We start from the raw sequence: 19,463 nt of genomic DNA, 5'->3' as shown, positions 1-19,463 counted from the left end.
GAACACTCTTGAACGACTAAGTTTTATTAAAAATTCACCAGCATGCAAGTTAGGAGATGTGGGTTCCCAGTTCTACTAACTTACAATCGTCTGAGTCTCATCTATAAAATGCCTAGGAGTAGAATAATATTAATATTACCCATTTCTATAATTATCATGTCACAGGTTTCTAAACTTTTTCAGACTCGTTATTCCATCTTCTCCTTCTAAAAACCTTTAGAAGGGATCAAGCCAGGGACTGTCATTCCCATTTTACAGATGGGAAAACTGCAGCCAAGGAGGTTGTGTTGTGCAGATGCACAAATTGTTTCTAGAGGTCGAGTCTGAGCTAGAACCTTGGTCTGGTGTACTCTAGTTCACTGCTCTTTCCTCTACTCTGTGCTTTTTTTATGCACGGCTACCTTAAAATCCATCAAAGCATGTTCCCTTAGTACTTTTAGTCAGCTGGTCATCCTACGGATGATAGATTTTGTCCAGCTTGTGAGGAGATATGGAGAGCATTGTCCCCTGTCACCCACCACCAGCACCCTAAACTCAGGTACTCCCGATCTTCAGTGTACATCCTCCCCTAAGAGGAAACTAGCTCCTCATCCCCAGGGCCTGGTGTCTGGTTTTACTGGAAAGGTGCATGTGAGGAGTTTAGGGCCAATTGCAAAGTTAAAGGGCACGGTCCCCAAGGCTGTCCCCACTTCTGCTCCAACTGCAAGTTCAAGGGGTTCCCAAAACCACACCCTGGTTTGGCATTCTCTAGAAAGACTCACAGAACTCACTGAAAGCTGAGATCTTCACAGTTATGGTTTACTACAGGGAAAGGATGCAGTCAAAGGAAGAGACACGTAGGCAGAGTCCAGGAGGGTTCCAAAGGCAGGGTTTCTAGAATCTTCTCCCTGGAGATCCAGGACGTGTATGTGACATCAATGTGTGACATTCATGTGTGACCATATGCACGGAGTATTGCCAACCAGGGAAGCTCACCCAAGCCTTGGTGTTTGGCTTTTACTGGGGCTCCATTACACAGGCATGATTGATTGATTGCCCACATGGTTGGTTGATCTCAGTCTCCAGGCCGCTGATCCAGGGAAACCCAAAACCTGGGCCCTAAGTCACGTTGTTGACTTTCTGGCGTGGCCAGCCCCCACCTTAAATTACACTGTTAGAGCATCCACTGCTCCCAGGAGAAGAAAGACACTAGAGATTATCTCTCAGCAGCCGATGACAGAGGTCAGACCTCTTTTGATGGAGGTTCATTCTTCACTTCACAGTGCAGCTGACATTTTTTGCTTCCTGCGTAGTTAGGAAGAAAGCTCATGAGCTTCAGCTCTGGGGATCGGACTTTTTGAAGGGAGAGTTTGCTTTGGCTGTGCCTGAAAGACACTGCTCTTCAGTTCTCCAAGGGAAAATGAACTCACCCTGCGTTGGGAAACAGCCCTTAACCAATCAGTAGCACAAACAGAATACTGTGGGAGGCCTCGATTCTCTCATCAGCAACCTGAATCGTGCTGAGGAAATTGCCCTTAATGTGTCATCCAAATTTTATGTAGACCCAAATGTTTCATTTAAATGTAAAACAAAGATAACAGAGCGTATACTAGTGAAATGTGCCTTTCTTCCAATCACACTGCTCTTTTTCATGCACTCCAAATTCAAACCCTGCTGAGAAGTTACTCTTCATCACCTTCCCAGTTAGCAAAACTCCCATCAGAGGAGGCCAACTGTTTTTGAAATGTTTCTTCAGTCCATTTCAGATACAAAGTCAGTGAGTCAGTGACCGAGACCCTACTCGGCCACAGGGCCTCGTCTAGCATGGTGGAGCATGCAGAGGCCAATCAACGATGCATCCTGCCCTCTGGACTCTTGACAGTCTAGAAGGGCAAGGAAACACACACACATAACCCAAGGGTGGAGGGAGAGATGGCGCCACCCAGACTTACAGGGAAAGGAAATGTGAAGTTTCTCGCTCAGAGCCTGGGACACAGGCCCATGCCTTGTCCTTTCCAAAGCTGAGGAGCCTTTCTCTGTGACCTACCCTTGGAACATCTATTTTCCTTTGAAATCAAGCCTCTTTTTGGAAATTCCATCCAGAAAGTCCAGTAGGGAGAAATTCTATTCATTGGAATGCATTTCCACCAGGGGTCTGGGCTGCTCAGCCATCCCTTTCCTCTGGACCTCTTACGGTGTCAGCAACGCCTGTGGAGGCAGCTAAGTGCAGGAATGCAACAGGACTAGGGTTTGAAGGAAGCCCTGGAGCCCTCTCAGTGGAGCTGCCTCAGAAATGTGAGCTTCGGAGCATCCTGAGAGACAGAGGACAACACAGAGTACCAATCAGTTAGCAAGGATGCCCCCTTCTCTGTTGGCTTAATGGATGATAAAATTAAGTTCAAGGATAGACAGTGAATTGTTTTATTTGTTAAATTCCTCACTGGAATTTGCATACTAGATGAGCTTTTTAAAAAAACAAGAAATGGTTTCATTTTTCTAGTACTAGAACATGTGGTTAGGGTCGGAGTGGGGAGAGCAGTGAGGAGCTACCCCTAATGTTAAAAACAAAAGCCCCAGAAGCCCAGTCTTAGTCCATATGCAAATTGTGAGAAGTCACTTAGCTGCTATCTCAGTTTTCCCATTTGTAATAAGCAGCCCATAGCCCAGGCCACCCACACATTAACCATGTACACGGCCATGTCACATTTCCAATACCGTAATTTCCACTTGGGCCAGTCTTTGTTCTTAAATGGCTGACAGCACATTTCCTTCCCATGGCCCCAGTTAGCTTACAAGGCTGAGCCCACCTGCATACTCAGCCTCATAAACTGATCCGGTCCTATGAGCCAACCTCGTTTCTCTCTATCCCCCTGTAGAAGGCATTCTCACCTATGTCAATGCCTTCTAGCGAAGACCAGCAAGAACACCCCTGCACAAGCTGGATTTATTACTCACAACAAGGGGAGAACACACCCCATAGGGAGCCAGGAAGTGTCTCCGTGGCTACTGGACTTACAGGACTTAGGCTTGTGTTTGCTGATTTGGGGAGCATTTAAGGAAGCCAGGCTTTGCTCTGGATTGGATGCTCTCGGGAAGCTGGATAATTCTGATCGGCACCTTAATAAATGTCAGGTATAGGGAAGGCAGACTAAAGGTGTAATTGATAAAGAAGCCGCCGTCCCTCATAGTAGCTGGGGTAGAGGATGTTTGGTATCGTGGTGTGAACAAGGTTCATGTTTTGTCTATGTTTGGACAGGATTACAGAGGGATCTTGTATTTATCTTGATCCATCGTGATCACAGTATGGCCTTGTCTGGGGTTCTCTGTAATAATAAATGTTCTCTGAAATTGTTTTCCTTCAATGAGAGAACACCAAAGCCTAGCTCCTGGATGTCAAGGACTACTTTTTTGCTTCTCAGTCTGGAGGGTCTCCTTTCTGTCTTCTGACCACGTCAGTTCATGCCCCTCCTCTGAACTGGGTTTAGGGGTGAGACAAGAGAGGCAAGAAGTGCACAAAATGGGGGAGGCACTCACTCTCAGGAACCAGCCGTGCCCGTGCACGGCCAAGACAGGAAGTGCTTCCTTCACTTTCATGTCTGACTCCCCTTGATTGCCTCTCCTCTGTCCTGTCCTGCCTAATCTTCTTCGTTTCTTCTTCTCCCACCCTAAATCCCACCCAAACCAGGTACAGACATACCAAGACCAGTGATGAGGTTCAGGACACGCCACCCCAAAATACGGTACCTTGGCATGTTGAATATTTTAAGCCGAAGGAGTTTGAGAAAATGGCAGAAGCAGGAAGTCACTCTGACCTCCCCTCCACCTCTCCTTTCTTCCCTGAAACAGGTCATAAACCCTTCTGTGAGAATTGCCCTTCCATACCCCATACCTGGATGAAAGGAGTGTCCTTATTTCCAAAGACCGAGGGATGCCAAGAAGAATCCTAACAAACGGGCCTTGCTAAGTGCCCCTGTTTTCCTACACTTAGCTCACACGCCTTCACTCATCATATTCCTCCAGAACTGTCTGCTCTTCATCAAACCTAACATTAAAACACTCGGGTCTAACTGTTTCTTTGGGTCTTCATTTTCTTCTGGAGACTCCCTTGTCACATAAAACTTAAACTAAATACATTTGTATGCTTTTCTCCTGTTAATCTGTCCTTGTCAGTTTAATATGCAGACCCAGCCAGAGACCCTAAGAGGGTGGAGGAAAACATTTTCCTCCCCTACACCAGATCCAGCTTTCACCTCTCCGGTGTTAATGCTCTCACTGTCTTCACCTCATCATGCAGCAACTAATTCTTTGCTGACTGCTTCACGGGGATTCGTTTGGTTTCTCCAATTGCACTGTAGATCTTAGCCTGACTGGCTCTTTCTCATTATTCACGTCTCAGCTTAAATGTGCCCCAAAGAAAGGACTTCCTAGCCCAGCTTAACTAGAATACACCCACTCCAACTAAAATACTCCCACCCCAATCATTCTCTTCCTTTAGCTTGTTATGTTTTCTTCATTCGTTGATCACCATCTGAAATGATTTTTATCTATTAGTTTACATGTTGTTTTCTGTCTCCACCAGTCAGCCCAGTGTTGTTTCTATAGAGGCAGGTATTTGGTCTGTCTTGTTCTCCCTTATCTTCAGAGCCTTGTCATGTTTGTTTTCAGAAGTGAGTTTGCATTTGTTGCAAGCCCATGGGTGAGCTAAAGTAAGTGTCCTGTGTGTATGTGTTGGAGGCCAAGGGAGGGATGTTGCAACAGACCAACAGAGTCCTTGCCTTCATAGAGTTTTTGATCCAAGTTTAATCAGTACTTGAATGATTTTGGATTAAGCAAACAGGTGTTCACAGGTTAAAAGCACATGTTCATATAGAAATACTTCTAATAGATGCCCTGATTACCAACTATTTAAGAAGTCTAATGATCCTAATTAGACTAATTCATGTTGCTATACAAACAATTAGTAATTCAACTGCACTTTAGTAAACAGACTTTGGAAATTCAGAATTTTCTTTTCTAATTTTTCCAAATTCATGAAGTTTTAAAGATAAACTGGTGAGGATTCCATGAGGGGTTAAATTGCTGATTCAGCTTTCGCCTGAAGAGTTTTAGGCGATGAGGCTGGCGTGGAAATAACAACAATTGAAGGGGGAGCGGGAGGCTGTCAAATAAAATGTTCATTTGTTTGTTTAGGTCCTGCCTTTCCTCCTATAGTCTTGTGTGACTTTTATAGTTGTTTGTGGTGAGGGAATTTCCAGTTTCAGCAGCTGACCCTGACCTCTACACTGCTTCAGCTCACCTGCTGTTTATCAGGCAAACGTGTACAGAGTTCACAGAATCAAACAAGGCAGGAGCTGAGCCACAGATGGTCTGCTCCCGGATAAGGGGCCGTGTACCTGTGCGCTTCTTCATACTTTGGCCAAATGAGTCCTTTGGCCTTTGAATTATGTGCTTAATTATTTAGGCTTTGTTGGCATTCAGTATCTGTGAGTGAGACTGGTTACAGGCGTTTCTAAGATGTGAATAATCTCACCTACCACTTTGGTTTAAATGGTTCTAGATTGCAAAGTACTGAATATGCCTGTTCACCTATACAAAACAATAAGATAGAACTCCCTAGATGCATAGAAACAGGTCTGGAGGGCTACCCAGAACACCCTCTGGGAAAGAAGCAGGATTTGGGAAGCAGAATCAAGGCAGATTTTGGCTTTATCTGTACTGTTTGAATTTTTTATAGTGAGAATACATTTGTATGTTATTTATATTATTAAAATAATTTTTAAAAATAAGTTTGGGAGAGAAAACACATAATGAATGTCATATTCTCAGATTCTGTACCAAGGAAGTAAGAGAAAATCTCAGTTCTCAGGGAGATTGAACACATTTTCATGAAACACAAGCAGAGGAAAGAAAAGAAGTGCTCCTGGAGGTCTCTGGTGGTTCCCTTGTGAGAAGCCGTCTGTTCCCAGCAGATGTCTTGTTGACGACTCCTGGTCTGCAGCTCATTCCCTGAGCACTTTCAATTCCCAAGTGAAAGTCTTTTCTTCTCTTCCAGGGCTGCCTTCCTCCATCTCTGTGTGGCTACCGTCTTGTGCCACTGTCATTTCGTGATCTCCTCCTTCTGCTACTGACCTGATATTGTCAGTCACCCTGCCTGCCAAGCCCCTAGCAACTCCTAAAGGAACTAAGTGTACCCTCAGCTCCCCTGGGATGACTACACCTGGCTGGATCCCTATCTCAAAGGCAGTCATCCTTATAGGCTGGTTAACAGTCTGGCATCAAAGGCCTTTCCAAACAAGGGTAGCTTGGCTTCAGCAGTCTAATTCTTAGGAGCCAAAATTAAGAAACACTGAGAGAATGGGGCAGTTTGCAGTGAGAATTGTTGAGAATATGCAAAAGAAAGAGGCCCTGAAGTACAGCAAAGGCGTAAGGAGCCACGAGCAAGTTGAAGTTGAGAGGAAGCAGAATCAGTGGGCACACAGAGGCTACAAGAAAAGATTGTAAGTAAAAGGTGGGAAAATCAGTTGACAGTGAAAGAGAATTAGTGATGCCCAGAGAAGGAAACCTGCAGGGTAAATGGGTCACGTTAATGGTGGGTGGCCTTCCAGAAAACCCAGACACTCTACCAGCTGAGCTCCCAGGATGGTCTTGGCATCTAGGTGACTTTCTCCTTCCAGTCTCCTTGAGCCTGGCTCTGAAACCATTCTACCCTTCCTACAACCTGGTTGTTCTGCTTTTCCTGGGTTCTCTGGGACTTGGCCATGGGCTGAAATTACTGCTTCCTCATTTCTAAAGAAAGAGATATAGCACATTCTTCACTACTTGAGGTGACCTGAGTCCTATTCTTACAATCAAGAGAGGCTAATTCAAATGGTCAGCTCACCATTCACGTGTCCCCTCACTGCAGAAGGGAGGAGGGACACAGCTGAGCAGAGTGGAAAAGGCATGGTCTTCCAAGCACACTGGTCTGAGCTGCAGTCCGGGATCTACCAAGTGTGAGCTGTGAGGCTTTGCATGAGTTACTTCACTACTTCTGAGGCTCGTCCTTTCTGCCTTGAAATGCCTACGGCTCAGGATTGCTGGGAGACCCAAGAACGGTTTATGTAAGCAGCTGGAGTGGTGCCCAACACAGAGTTAGCACTCAATCAAGTTCATGCCCTTCCTTCTCCCTGGATACTTCCTGTCTTGCACAATAAAGGCCAATTCACCATTGCCCTTCAGTAGCAGCAGCTGTGGTTAAATTTGTCTGCTTTCTGTCTCTCTGGGTTCTGCTGTTTAACTGTTTTGTGCTCACACACTTAACGAGTGAAAGTCAATCTGCTCAAAGCTATAAACGTGGATTTGGGGGCAGGGTTTGGGCTCATTTCATTTGATATCTACCGAGAGTGCATTAGAAGAAAGTGGTAAGAAGCCCCCCATAATCCAATCAATTGTGCGGGGCAGTGGGGGCGGGGGTAGGTGTTACTTGTTTTATACCTACACCCAGTCAGCCTGACATGAACAAATATTTATTGAGTGGCTATTATGTGCAAAGGTGCTGTCAAGTTAGGAGGATCACAACATCGCTTGTGATGACATTGTGGTACAGAGTGAGGAATCACAGTAAGCTGAGTTCGAGTTTCACTTATTCGGGATTTGCAAAAATATACTGGATATTTGAAGAGTATAATAAATATTGTAAGGGTAGTGCTCAACTCTCTTAACTAGATCTTAACTAGGACTAACTAGGATTAATCTAAAAGTGTCTCCTGCGTTGTGCCATAGTGTCTTGCTCCTAGACAGGGCTCGTTAAGCATTTAGGGATGAGGGACTCAATAGCTGTTCTGGATGCTGTAGGAATCAGCAAACATCTGTAAATCTTGCTGAGCTCACCTGGAGTATTACTATGTAGGAACAAATATGATGGTGTTGCAATTATGATGGTACCAAATTACCCTAAAATCATAAATTCAGGAGGCACCCAAACATGTTCTTCCTGAGAAATGAATCTATTTTCCCTTCTTGGACCTCTTTTTCCTGCAGGCCTACAGACTATAAGTTTTGAAAAGGGATCTGTTTAAATCTTTCTGGAGCTGTTTGCTCTAAATTCCTTATTTTCTAATAATCTCAGAGAAGTGGTTTTCTTTGCCCTGCTGACCTCCATCCCTCAAAACAAAACAAACAAAAAGAAAACACAGACTGGCAAACTGAGCATCCTCGATAATCTAATTAGAAATGTGAAACACGGGCATTCCACAAGCACTGACAATTATTTTTTAGGCATAAAAGACAAGTGCAAGTGGAATTATTTCATCAACTTAAAGATGTGTCTTGGAAAACTACAAACCACGGCATCGACAATTCTTTAAGGACAATGAAACGAGGAAAAATCTTTTATCAAAGATCTATGAGAAAACTTGATAGATCGTTCTCTCTTCCTACCACACACAAATGTTTCCCTAAATGTATGTCAGTCACTATAAATCCCAACTTGAGTAAAGAATAATATATCTTCTGTAGGCAGATCGCTGTGACTCTCAGTCAGTTAATGGAAAGTCAGACAAGGTAGAGATAAATCTAGAGCCTAAAATATTTACATTCTCTGGGAGCACTTGTCATCTGCCATGTAACATATACATATGTTCTGTGCCTTTGTCTAGAAAGTTGGGCAGAACCTGTTTAAATCAGCAAAAACGTTAACTTAAAAAAGAAATGACAGATTGACTTTTCACATTGAAACCCTTCCTATGAGAAGCTCCGCAGCAAGGCACAACCCAAAATAGTTTGCCTAGGTGGCATCAAAATGCCAGGACTCAAGGGGAGAAAACACTTCATCAAGAAAAAGGTCAAGTTAAAGCAGGAGAATAAGACGCGGCCTATAATTACCATCTCCCAACTCAACATTTAGTTCTTAGGTGAGTGCCACCAGACAAGATAATGGATGGAAAGGAACATCTTAAAGGAGAAGAATCAAAATTTCCAAAATTGTTCAAGAAAGAGAATGACTAGAATACCGCCTTTAGGATGGGTACCAGGAATCCCGTGTCATTATAATGCGGCATTCAATGAAATCCAGTGACTTCTCATGATTCAACGACTCGGGTTGAGAACCAAGACACACCATTTTCTTTGATTTCACTTCATTTCATTTTTAAGACGCGTGTTTCTTCCATCATCATCACCTTCAACATCAAACATTTAAGAAATTACTGTGTGTTTCATAAGAGGAGGAGCCGGAATGTCTACCTGCTAGCGTAGCAGGGCACGTATCCGCTACTTCAGCTCCTATCGTTCTTCCTTTTCTCTGAGAACAGGCCTGTTCTGTTCCCTTTGGCAATCCATCCCATACCATCTTAGGTTTGGCAGACTTCATGTGACTCCAGCATGCCTAAAGCCATGCCAGGTCTTAAACTCACTCCCTACTTTTCTCAACTTCTCTAGGACAGCGCTGAACACATCGTAAGCTTTTGACACATGTTGACAGAAATGAAATCAATCAAGCACGTCAATCATACAAGTTCTCCTCTCATTATTAGGGACATTTTTCTTCCAGAATCCTCACTCTTTCTTTCTGTGTCTCAGGCAATGGTAATGCCATCTTTTCCATCAAGAATCTATACAGTGAATCAGATCTTTTTTGCACAAATCATCCTGAGTGTTTCCCTGAAGTCACTTTGTTCTCTTAGAATTCTTTTGTTTTGTGTTCCTCTGAGTAGCTTTGAACAACTGAGCAGGGTGTGTGTGCCTGTTTATTGCACGGTCTCTATGGCACCCACCTCTCCTCCCTGGTGCGCCTTTTGAGCTCAACAGTCTCTATACAGACAGCATCATTGTTCATGGACAGATAAACTGCCAGGCAGGGTGAAGAGCTCTGTGAAAATGCAGGCTTTATTTGTATTCAAAGAGCTTAATCTGACTAATTATAATGCCACCATTTTTAAAAACAGTGCCCCAAGGAGACAAGCAGTATGGGATAAGTATAGCTTTATGGAGTTTAAGAGTTGCAAAGCATAGCCACAATAGTAATTATTAACAACTAAAGTTCAGAAAGTGGTCCTTTGCCTCCAAATTGCTGGATTTCTCCTGTAGGGGACCACACAGAGCACTACCTTTCCCCCTCAGAGTGTTCTCAGTGAACCCTCCTGTTCATTTCCCTCCACCTAGGTGTGGTTATTAATTAACCAATTAGTTCAACAATTTAATTTATTCATTCAATGCTTACTCCCAAACTCAGCTGCTCATTCCAAAAGTGACTTAAGGTAGATTGTTATTCATGTGGGGAAACAATGAGACAGTCTTCAGGAAGGAGCATTTCTTCAGGAAGCCCTTTGTCCCCAAGCTGGGATCCTGCTCCTTATCTCTCTCTGTCAAGAAACAAAACCTGGTCTTTGGAGATCCGGGCCACCTTTCTCTTCTAGGGTAGCTTTGAAGTTGCATCTAGTTAGAACGTCGCCCAGACACCCCCTTCCCCTCTAGTGCTCTGCTCCAGAGATAAATGGTTGATAAGGATCGCCTTTGAGCTTAAAACCCACATATACAAAACAACTGACAAAGAAAAAGAAATTTCCAGCAGCTTCCCAATGCCCTTCCCTAGAAACAGATTAAGTGTCCATGCTTTAAAATGAAATCCAAACTATGACAAGATCTATCATGGGCCGGGCCCATCAGAGTTTGTTCACAGAAGTTGAAACTGATAAATGGAAATTTTCTACGAGGCATACGCTTACTCATTTCATGTATGATCACACTAGAATGACTACTCTTACAGAAACATGTGACGTTTTTGTACTTCACTGCTTTCAATCGCAACAGTGAGTTTAAATTCCTCCTGCCTGGGATCTAACTATACCAGACAACTTTTATTCATGTCCTCCTGTCTGCTTTAGGAAAATGCCTCTAGTTTTCTCGGGGATGTTTTTCCCATAGGAAGAATTCAAAGAAAGAAAATAGCTCAGTTAGTAAACGTGATTATCTTCCGCTTCAAAATGGACATACTCTTGGCCATATGTTAGGAATTATGGAGAAATTCTTTATCATCCCATTATACTCAGCTGTTGTTTACTTTTTTGGAATTGAATGTTGACAATTATAGTTTGAGGGTTTTTTTTAACAGCATATGCTGAACAAGATAAAATATTTAGAACAACTTACTTTGGACTTAGTAATTATGCTACGTTCTTTCAACCCATTTATGACTAAATTAGAACATTTAGTAGTGTTTGGTGACAACTCCCACACTTTGTAAGCACCCAGGGGAAAAAATATAATTTATTTAATTGGTTTTCATTTGGAAGGGAAATAACCCCATTTCCAGTGTCTCAGCATTAGAAAAGGCACTCTATATTCTCCACAAAGATACACAGATGCTCGTACATTTGGGACATTAACATATATCTTCCACAAGGAAATTTACGAAGGCTATTTCATTACATTATTACCGTTCCTTTCACTCATGTATTTTTGCAGCATCACTACCAGTCACCTCCTCTTCCCCTCACATATTCTTTACAGAAGGCCTGAACTTCAGATGGAGACAAGGTTGTTAAATCATTGTTCGTTTCCCGTGCCACCACAGACAGACTAAAAGACATCATACATTCGCTAAGCATTAAAGGAAAGTCTACTCTCTTATGCCTGTGCTGGGCACCGGGATTCTGAGATGAACTAAATGTGGTACCTTCTTCAAAGACCTCGTGACTTAAAGGCAGAGACAAAGGAGAAAATGCACAGTTACAGCTCTATAGAGGAGAGGAGAAGGGGTGCAGAGGGCACCGAAACCAGCCAGAACAGGAAGGGGGTGGCAGCAGGGCGGCTGAGAAATAGTATCAAGAGCAGGCAGCGTTTGAGTGAGTAAGGGGGAGGGAAAAGCTTCACGTGGTGATGCCCCAGCTCAAAAGCTCAGAAATGGGAGAACGTGCCCTGAGTCAGCGACAGCTATTAGTTCAGTGGCGAGCTGAGGGGAGAGGGGATTCAGGCTGAAGAGTTAGTTGCAGAGCAGATAGTGCTGGGCTTTGCGCTTGAACTTACCCTGAAGGCAGTAGGAAGTCCATGAAGGGCTCTGCATCTTCTCTGGTGTACAATCTGGGAGGGTGGATGGGAGCTGGACAGAGGGCAGTCTACGTTAGATGAATCAGAACCAGGACAATGGCAAAGGGGTTCAGGGGAGAGGACAGACTTGAGTGAGCTGTCAGGGTGGATCAAATATGTTTGAAGTGTGGAAAATCTTGTTTGTAGAAAAGCCTAGGCAGAAAACTGGAGGAAAGAAAAAAATGCTTTGTCCATTTTCCATGCTGCTATGGCTGGGCTCTAGTACTACAATGGCGGGATGAATTCTACTCTAATAATAGACTATTATCTAGCACTTACTGGGACCAGAGCTGGTGCTCAGCACTTTCCGTTGAAGGGGATCAGAATATGTTGCTTTGGTGTAAGGATTACTTTGAGTTGAAGGCAACCAAGAATCAACAGATGCAGGAAGAGCTGTCTGCTCTGCCCTCGTCTGCCTAAAAGCAGGGCATAAATTTCCCTGTGTGAAGGTGTTTCCCCCACCACCACCAAGAAGGGAAGAGAAACTCTAATCTCCAGAGATAGTCAACACCAAGATGAGTCTGCATGAACAGACCCTATTAAAATAACCTGTATCTTCCATTAGTTCCCCAGTATATTTCCTGATCATTTCCTCACAATTTATCATCCCTTGAAGCCCAAACCTCCTTTCCTTTGTTAAAACGGTATATAAGCTCCTGAGTCATACTGCTTCTTTGAGTTTCACTCCTTTTCTGTGAACTCCTGTACATGTAAATAATAATAAAAATTGTGTTTCTTTTCTCCTTTTAATCTGTCTTTTGTTAGTTTAATTTGCAGGCCCCTGGATACTGAACTAAGACAGCAGAGGAAAATTTTTCCTCCCCGACAACATCCATCATCTCATTGAATCCTCATCTCTCTTAGTGAGGAGGGTACTGCCATTGTCTCATTACATAGAGAAACAAAACCAAGAGATGTTAAAGAACTGGGCCAAGGTCAAGTAGTCAATAGGTAGCAGATCTGGGATTCGGACCCATGCCTAAATGACTACCCAAACTGATCATCTAACATTTATGCTGTAATCTCAGCACATTGGAAAGGCAGTCTAAAAGAGCCAGCAGACGGAAATTAAGGTGCCAGGCGATCCATATTCTAATCCTGGTCCTGTCACTATCAACAATAAAGTTAATGTAAATATTTGTGGTGTTCTCTGTAGTTCCGATAATGTGGTCATTGCATGAGATGAAGTATGACTTCAGATTATGGGCTGAATTGTGTTCTCCCCCAAATTCATATGTTGAAGTCTTAACCCCTGACCTAAGAATGTGACCTTATTTGGAGATGAGATCTTTAAAGAGATAATTAGGGGCTGGTCCTGTGGCTGAGCAGTTAAGTTCGTGCGCTCTGCTTCAGTGGCCCAGGGTTTAGCCGGTTCAGATCCTGGGCGCGGACATGGCACAGCTCATCAGGCCATGCTGAGGTGGCGTTCCACATAGCACAACCAAAAGGGCCTACAACTGGAATGTACAACTGTGTAGTGGGGGGCTTTGGGGAGAAGAAGAAGGGGAAAAAAAGAAGATTGGCAACAGATGTTAGCTCAGATGCCAATCTTTAGACAAAAAATCAAATAAGCTAAAGAGATAATTAAGTTAAGAGGAGGTCGTTAGTGTGGGCCCTAACCCAATTTGACTAGTGTCCCTTTAAGAAGAGGAAGTTAGGACACAGATGTATGAAGAGGGAAGAAACATGTGAAGACACAGGGAGCAAATGATCTGCACATGCAGGGGAGAGGCCTCAGAAGAAACTAACCCTGTGACATCTTGATCTCAGACTTCTAGACTCTAGAATTGTAGGAAAATAAATTTCTGTTGTTTAAACCACCGAATGTGTGGTACTTTGTTATGGATGCCCTAGAAAACGAATATAATCATATAATCCTTCTGTGTCTTCTCACACAGTTTTTAAATTCTTATTATGGCCTAGGCATGATTCTAATTTTTTTCATCCACCTCGAAATACCAATGATTACCACCCTCCAACAGAGAGTCTACAAGCTAAACCACAGATATTCAAATTCTATGGTTCTAAGAAGTGAAACAGAAATCCTTTCAGTTCTGTTAAAAGCAAAACAAACACTCATGAGGCCAGGTGGGGCTGTAGGGGCTGCATTTTGACTCAGGTAGTAACCAAGGTAACTAAGTGGTCAATTGCTCTAAAGTGAGAGAGGAAAGGTAAGCAATCGAGCTCCTGCTGTTGACCTTATTTTGAACAGGTGAATACTCTCTCTTTAGTTGGGTGACTGTCTCTGGCTTAACCAAACTGTGATGATCGAGTTGGTTACATTAATGCTCTTTACCCAATCTCAAAGCCCTAGACAGTCACGGAGGGAGGACCCAAGGAGAGACACCTTTCATAGAGAAGGTGAGGGGGGGTAAACTGCACCGCCCAACTTAGGGACAAGGCTTTTATGGAAGGGATTTGGAGAGAGGTGTGGAGGAAAAGAGGAGAGCGAGTGAGATAGGCATCGAGCTGAGGTGGGAAGAAAAGATGGAGAGAGACATGGCAGCTGCTGTAAGAGAGAAACTTGTAGAAATAGTGAAGAGACATTTAGAAAGCTTTTGGTATATGATATGTGACAGGAATTCCTCTTTAATCTGTCTACAAAGACATTAATAAAACTCTTCCTTGTTAAAGGTTGTGCTGGCTATGAGCCTCTTTGCTCTCAGACCCATTCCCTGCCTGTGCTCTGTCTGAGCTGTGATTCCCAGGCTTTAGTGACCGCTAGCTCCAGACTAGGTTTGCTAGTAGGCACTGGTAGAGACTGGAGGTTGGGAGGAAAGGAGAAGCCAGGGTATTGCTCTTTTCTTTTGCTTTGGGAGCATATCCAGCAGCACTTGCAACTCCTGTGTGGCTCCAGCTCTTGCTCAAATAAGTCCTTTACGATGCCAGGGTCTACCGAGTGGCCCCCACTCCTGGGCTCAGGTAACACCATCTTCTTCAAGTGTCCCTCCAGCCCTAAGGGTGGGTAGTGGCTTCTCAGTTGCTAATCTCTGGGATTCCTCATCTACCCAGTTTACCTTTTCAGCAATTCTAACACCTTTGTAGCTAATTCCCTGTGTTCAATATCCTCTATTTAATAACCCTGCTGTGAATTTTGTTTTCCTAGCAGAATCCTGATTGATACAGAGGAGAAGCACCTTTTCTCCTCTCCTGGTTTCTAGAATGAGGATTTCCCTAAACACAGGCCTTGTTTCTCTTTGCCTTACTTATTCCACCCCTGGAGCTCTGGAGTGAGTAATCTGATCGCAATTTTGGAAGAATCCGTTGGCCTGTGGAATCAGCTCTGCTTCTTCCTTTTCAGAGTGAGCCTTTCAAGAAAACACAGTCTTCTGTATTGTACGTCTTGCCTGGGCCTGCCTATGGGCAAGTCTGCCTAATTTCAGGCTTCTTGACCACCAGACTTAAAGGTTAGTCTTGGGGCAGGCCCCGTGGCCAAGTGGTTGAGTTCACATGCTCTACTTTGGTGGCCCAGGGTTTTGCTGGTTTGGATTCTGGGTCTGGACCTAGCGTGGCTCATCAGGCCATGCTGAGGCGGTGTCCCACATAGCACAACTGGAAGGACCTGCAACTAGAATACACAACTGTGTACTGGGGGGCTTTGGGGAGAAGAAAAAGAAGGAGAAGGAGCAAAAGAAGAAGAAAAGATTGGCAACAGATGTTAGCTCAGGTGACAATCTTAAAAAAAGAAAAAGAAAAAGAAAAGAAAAGCCTCATCTTCCAGCTTGGTCTCTAGCAGTAATGAGGGTGATCTCCATTTACTATACCTTTGTTTTATTTCCTCAGCTTGTTCGGAACCCAGGTGGAGAAGAGGACAGTTATTAATTGAAGCTTCTTCAGAGACCTTAATGTTATTCATCAATTATTTTGGAACAGGATTTGTGAGTTATTTTTAGATGCTACAATAGCAGAGAAAGGCCTAAAGCAAGGGCATCTGGGCTTAGCTCATTAGACAACGATCCCCCGCCTCAGCGATTTCTGGAACTCTCCAGTTGGGCTCACATATGTCCATGGTTCAGCCCTGCTTATTGCTCACTTCCTGACTTCACAGTCTCTCACCCGCCAGGTTTACAGAGGTGCCACCGAGCTAGAACATTATTCCTAATGCCAAGTTGATGTGGCCAAAATTAATGTCTATTTGTGAGGCTGGAAACCCACCACACGTTGTTGCTGTTGGGAGTAGAGTCCTGCTGTACTTGGGTGTCAGGAAAACTGACTTCTAGTATAAGGCTCCTCCTGATTCCTAGAACCACCGACACCCCAAGCTCCCAAGGCCACAGACCTTCCTCCCTCATTAAATTTTCTCCCTCAGGGGTCCCCATAACTCTCCCTGTATTCTGGCTGCTTTGGAACCACTGGTATGCTTTGAACACACACACGTGTGTGTAAACCCCTTGGGGGTACATGGTTCAAGTGTTCTTCCTGGGTGGCTCCTCAGCTCCCATGTAAATCAAGGATTCAAATATATCTACAAGGGGAGGGTTATCCCCAACCTTCACTCTCCAGAAGCATATGAATCTCAGCCATGACCTTGTGTTAAGGTCTATTTTAAAAGTTGAGCCCAAGGTGAAGAGTCCTGCCTTCTAAACACCCCCTGGGCTGTTTCTCTGTTCAAAAATGTCTTTGATCAATTCACATGAATGTAGTGGAGAAAATGTGAACTTTTGGAATGAAGTCAGATAAGAATATCTCACAAAACAGCTTATTTCTTCATGTTCTGTTTGAATCCCATGATGGGGCCAGGATTCCAGGACAAGAGGTAATTAAACTGAGAAGCAGATTAGGACTCTTAGCAATAAAATGAGGTCATTTGTGACAATTCTACGGAGAAGTATGCACCATAGGCTGACTTGAAGCTCCTTACATTTATAGCAAAATTCCAATGATAGAACGATTTGGCGTGTGGACTCTCGCTTCCTTATTGTATCCATATGCCCGGCACCAGTGTAGCGGGCACCCAACAGGCAAACAATTGATGATGAATGAATGAATGAATGATGTTTTAAAGAATCTCCAGACAGATCATTACATTCTGCTAGGGAAGACAGCCAAGCCTGGTGCAGCAACCCAAGCCCATTTCTCTAAAAAATGCTGATTTAGCTATTTTCCTCTTCTCTCTCAAATGCTAATTTTTATTCCGCCCTCTTTAATCTCTTTATCCTCTTATTTTGCTTCATTTCTCCCTTTAGACTCTTATCTATGGGCAACAAACTCCCTGTTATTTGATATGATTGTGGAAGAGGGAATTCTCTGGGTAACAGACTCCAGAAAAAGTGGAGTAAGTCTTTCTGCCACTACCATCCTACCTGTCCTTGGGCCAGTTGTTTAACCAATCTGGGACTCAAATCTCTCACCCCTAGTGAGGTTAGTAAGAACAGTTCTATGGATTGCTGGCAAAGTGTGAGTGGAAGATAAAAGGACAGTTGAAAATACTTTCTTGAAAGTTAAAAGTTAAAAGTCCTATATTTTATGTTCTGATCCTTGTTCCCAATGCAACCAAAAAGAGCCAAGCGTGATAACTGAGTGCAATGAGAGCCAGTTAAAGCAAGATTTCTTTCTCTGTGGTCCTGAGGCCCCCAGCAGCCCTATAGGTATGCATTTGTCATCAGCATCTCATCCTCTGAATGAGACACAGAAAAACACATCCACGAGAGAAATAGAGATGGGAAAAGGTGTGGTTCTGATGATGGTTCGGGAAGGAAACATCTTTCTTCCAATGTCAGTGGGGGCTACTTGGGAACTGAGAAGAGAGGTCTGTGCGTGGCCCCATGATCTTCTGGGCAGGGTTGTGTCATGTGCTGCATCGTTATAGTGAATAGAAGAGAAGAAACAACTGAGAGAAAAATTAAAGATATATGTGAAGTGGGAAAAATTGATGGTGCGATGATGATAATGATGACCACCATTACCAAGTGTCTACCAAATGCCAGGTGTTTTACTCAGCTTTGTACTATACTTATCTCTCATCTTCCCACAGCACTATGAATTAGATGTCATTATTCTTATTCTGCAGATCAGGACATAAGCTCAGAGAGGGTCAATAACTTGCTCAAAGTCATATAACTACTAAGTGGTAGAACCATGACTTGAGCCCAAATCAATTTTAACTCTTAAGCCTGTAGTTTTTGTTTTTTATTTTCCATTGCCATTGGCTAGACTGATTTTTTCAAGTTCTTAGGGAATAGGGGAGCCATTAGCTTTGAAAGGAAGAGAGAGGAGGAAAGGATGAAAGGAAGGAAGCATACTAAGAAATGTTCAAATGGTTTCTAAGTATCCAGAGGAAAGAAGCTATAGCTGTCTTGTCACTTTTGTATGTTCAGTGCCTAGTTGTGGACAAAATAGGAGTTTAATAAACATTTCTGAAAGAAGGAATGAGTAGATGAATGAAAAAATAAATAAAATAGCTCAGCAACTTTCTGAAGGGCACAGAAGGGAGAATGAGGAACTTTGGATTGACTTTGTCCTGTCTCTTTTATTCTTGAGAGAAGATGTGAGAGGATGAAAAAAGTAGATAAGATTCAGAACAGCCATCTGGGGAATGTGATAGAGAAGTCAACAGAAGATGAAGCCAAGAATGGCTCAGCCACGATGACAACTCTCCAGAAGTTTGTATGAATTTGTTCATTATTTCTAAGTAGCACTTTTTTGGTCAAGGGGGCTATAGAAAAGAACTTTGGGTTGCTCTCTAATCCCACATTATCTGTTATCACTATCATTAATTTTTAAACAAATATTAATGAAAAACCCTCTATAGTGGTGAACATGATGTAATCTACACACAACTCAAAATATATTACGATGCACATCTGAAAGCTATATATTGTTATAACCCAACGTTACTGCAATTAAAAAAAATAAAAAATTTTTAAAAACTCTATTATATGCAAGGTATTTTATAAAATGATGATGTTGAGAATTATGATTTTAGTTAAGTAGTTGAGGAAGCTAATAAGCAGTGCTGGATAGAGCCAGGAGTCAAATCAGATCTGCCTTAAATATGCATTTTTAAATATCTATTTAAAATAGTCATTATTGCTGTATATATTTTCCATTTCACCCATAAATATTTCAGTCTGTATCTATAAATGGTATAAATTCTTTTTAAAAACATAACCAGACACAATTATCACAATTATCAAATAACTAAAAAGAAATAATAATTATCTTAGAGACATTAAACTTCCAGGCAATGTTCAAATTTCCCCCAATTTTATTTTTTTACAGGTATTTGATCAAATCAGGATCCCAATATGATGCATACAAACACTACAATTAGTTTATATGAATCTTTTAATCTATTGGTTCCATCTCTCTCTCTCTCGTTCTCTCTCTCTCTCTCTCAACTTATACATGAAGGAAGTCAAATCTTTTGTCTGCTGAGTTCCCCACAGTCTGGATTTTGCTGATTGCAACCCCAAGATGTC

The 19,463-nt window shown here is 42.9% G+C and overlaps 1 long non-coding RNA gene across 2 annotated transcripts in view; it reads left to right on the top strand.

Annotated features, from left to right (window-relative positions):
• Positions 1 to 359: 359 nt before the first annotated feature.
• LOC106836851 (uncharacterized) overlaps positions 360 to 19,463 on the top strand; it is a 30,622-nt gene continuing 11,518 nt past the window's right edge. Inside the window, exons 1-2 of one of the 2 annotated variants that reach the window (XR_011496854.1) lie at positions 360 to 15,449; positions 15,826 to 18,648. This is a non-coding gene — a long non-coding RNA (uncharacterized lncRNA). Of the gene's footprint in view, positions 18,649 to 19,463 lie in introns of both variants that reach the window. The other variant, XR_001399475.3, reaches the window with a different exon arrangement.

The sequence above is a fragment of the Equus asinus genome, chromosome 22, assembly GCF_041296235.1.
Source record: "Equus asinus isolate D_3611 breed Donkey chromosome 22, EquAss-T2T_v2, whole genome shotgun sequence".
In the NCBI taxonomy this organism is placed as follows: domain Eukaryota; kingdom Metazoa; phylum Chordata; class Mammalia; order Perissodactyla; family Equidae; genus Equus; species Equus asinus.
Note: the sequence above shows the minus strand (reverse complement) of the source record. Positions and strands in the feature narration are given on the sequence as shown.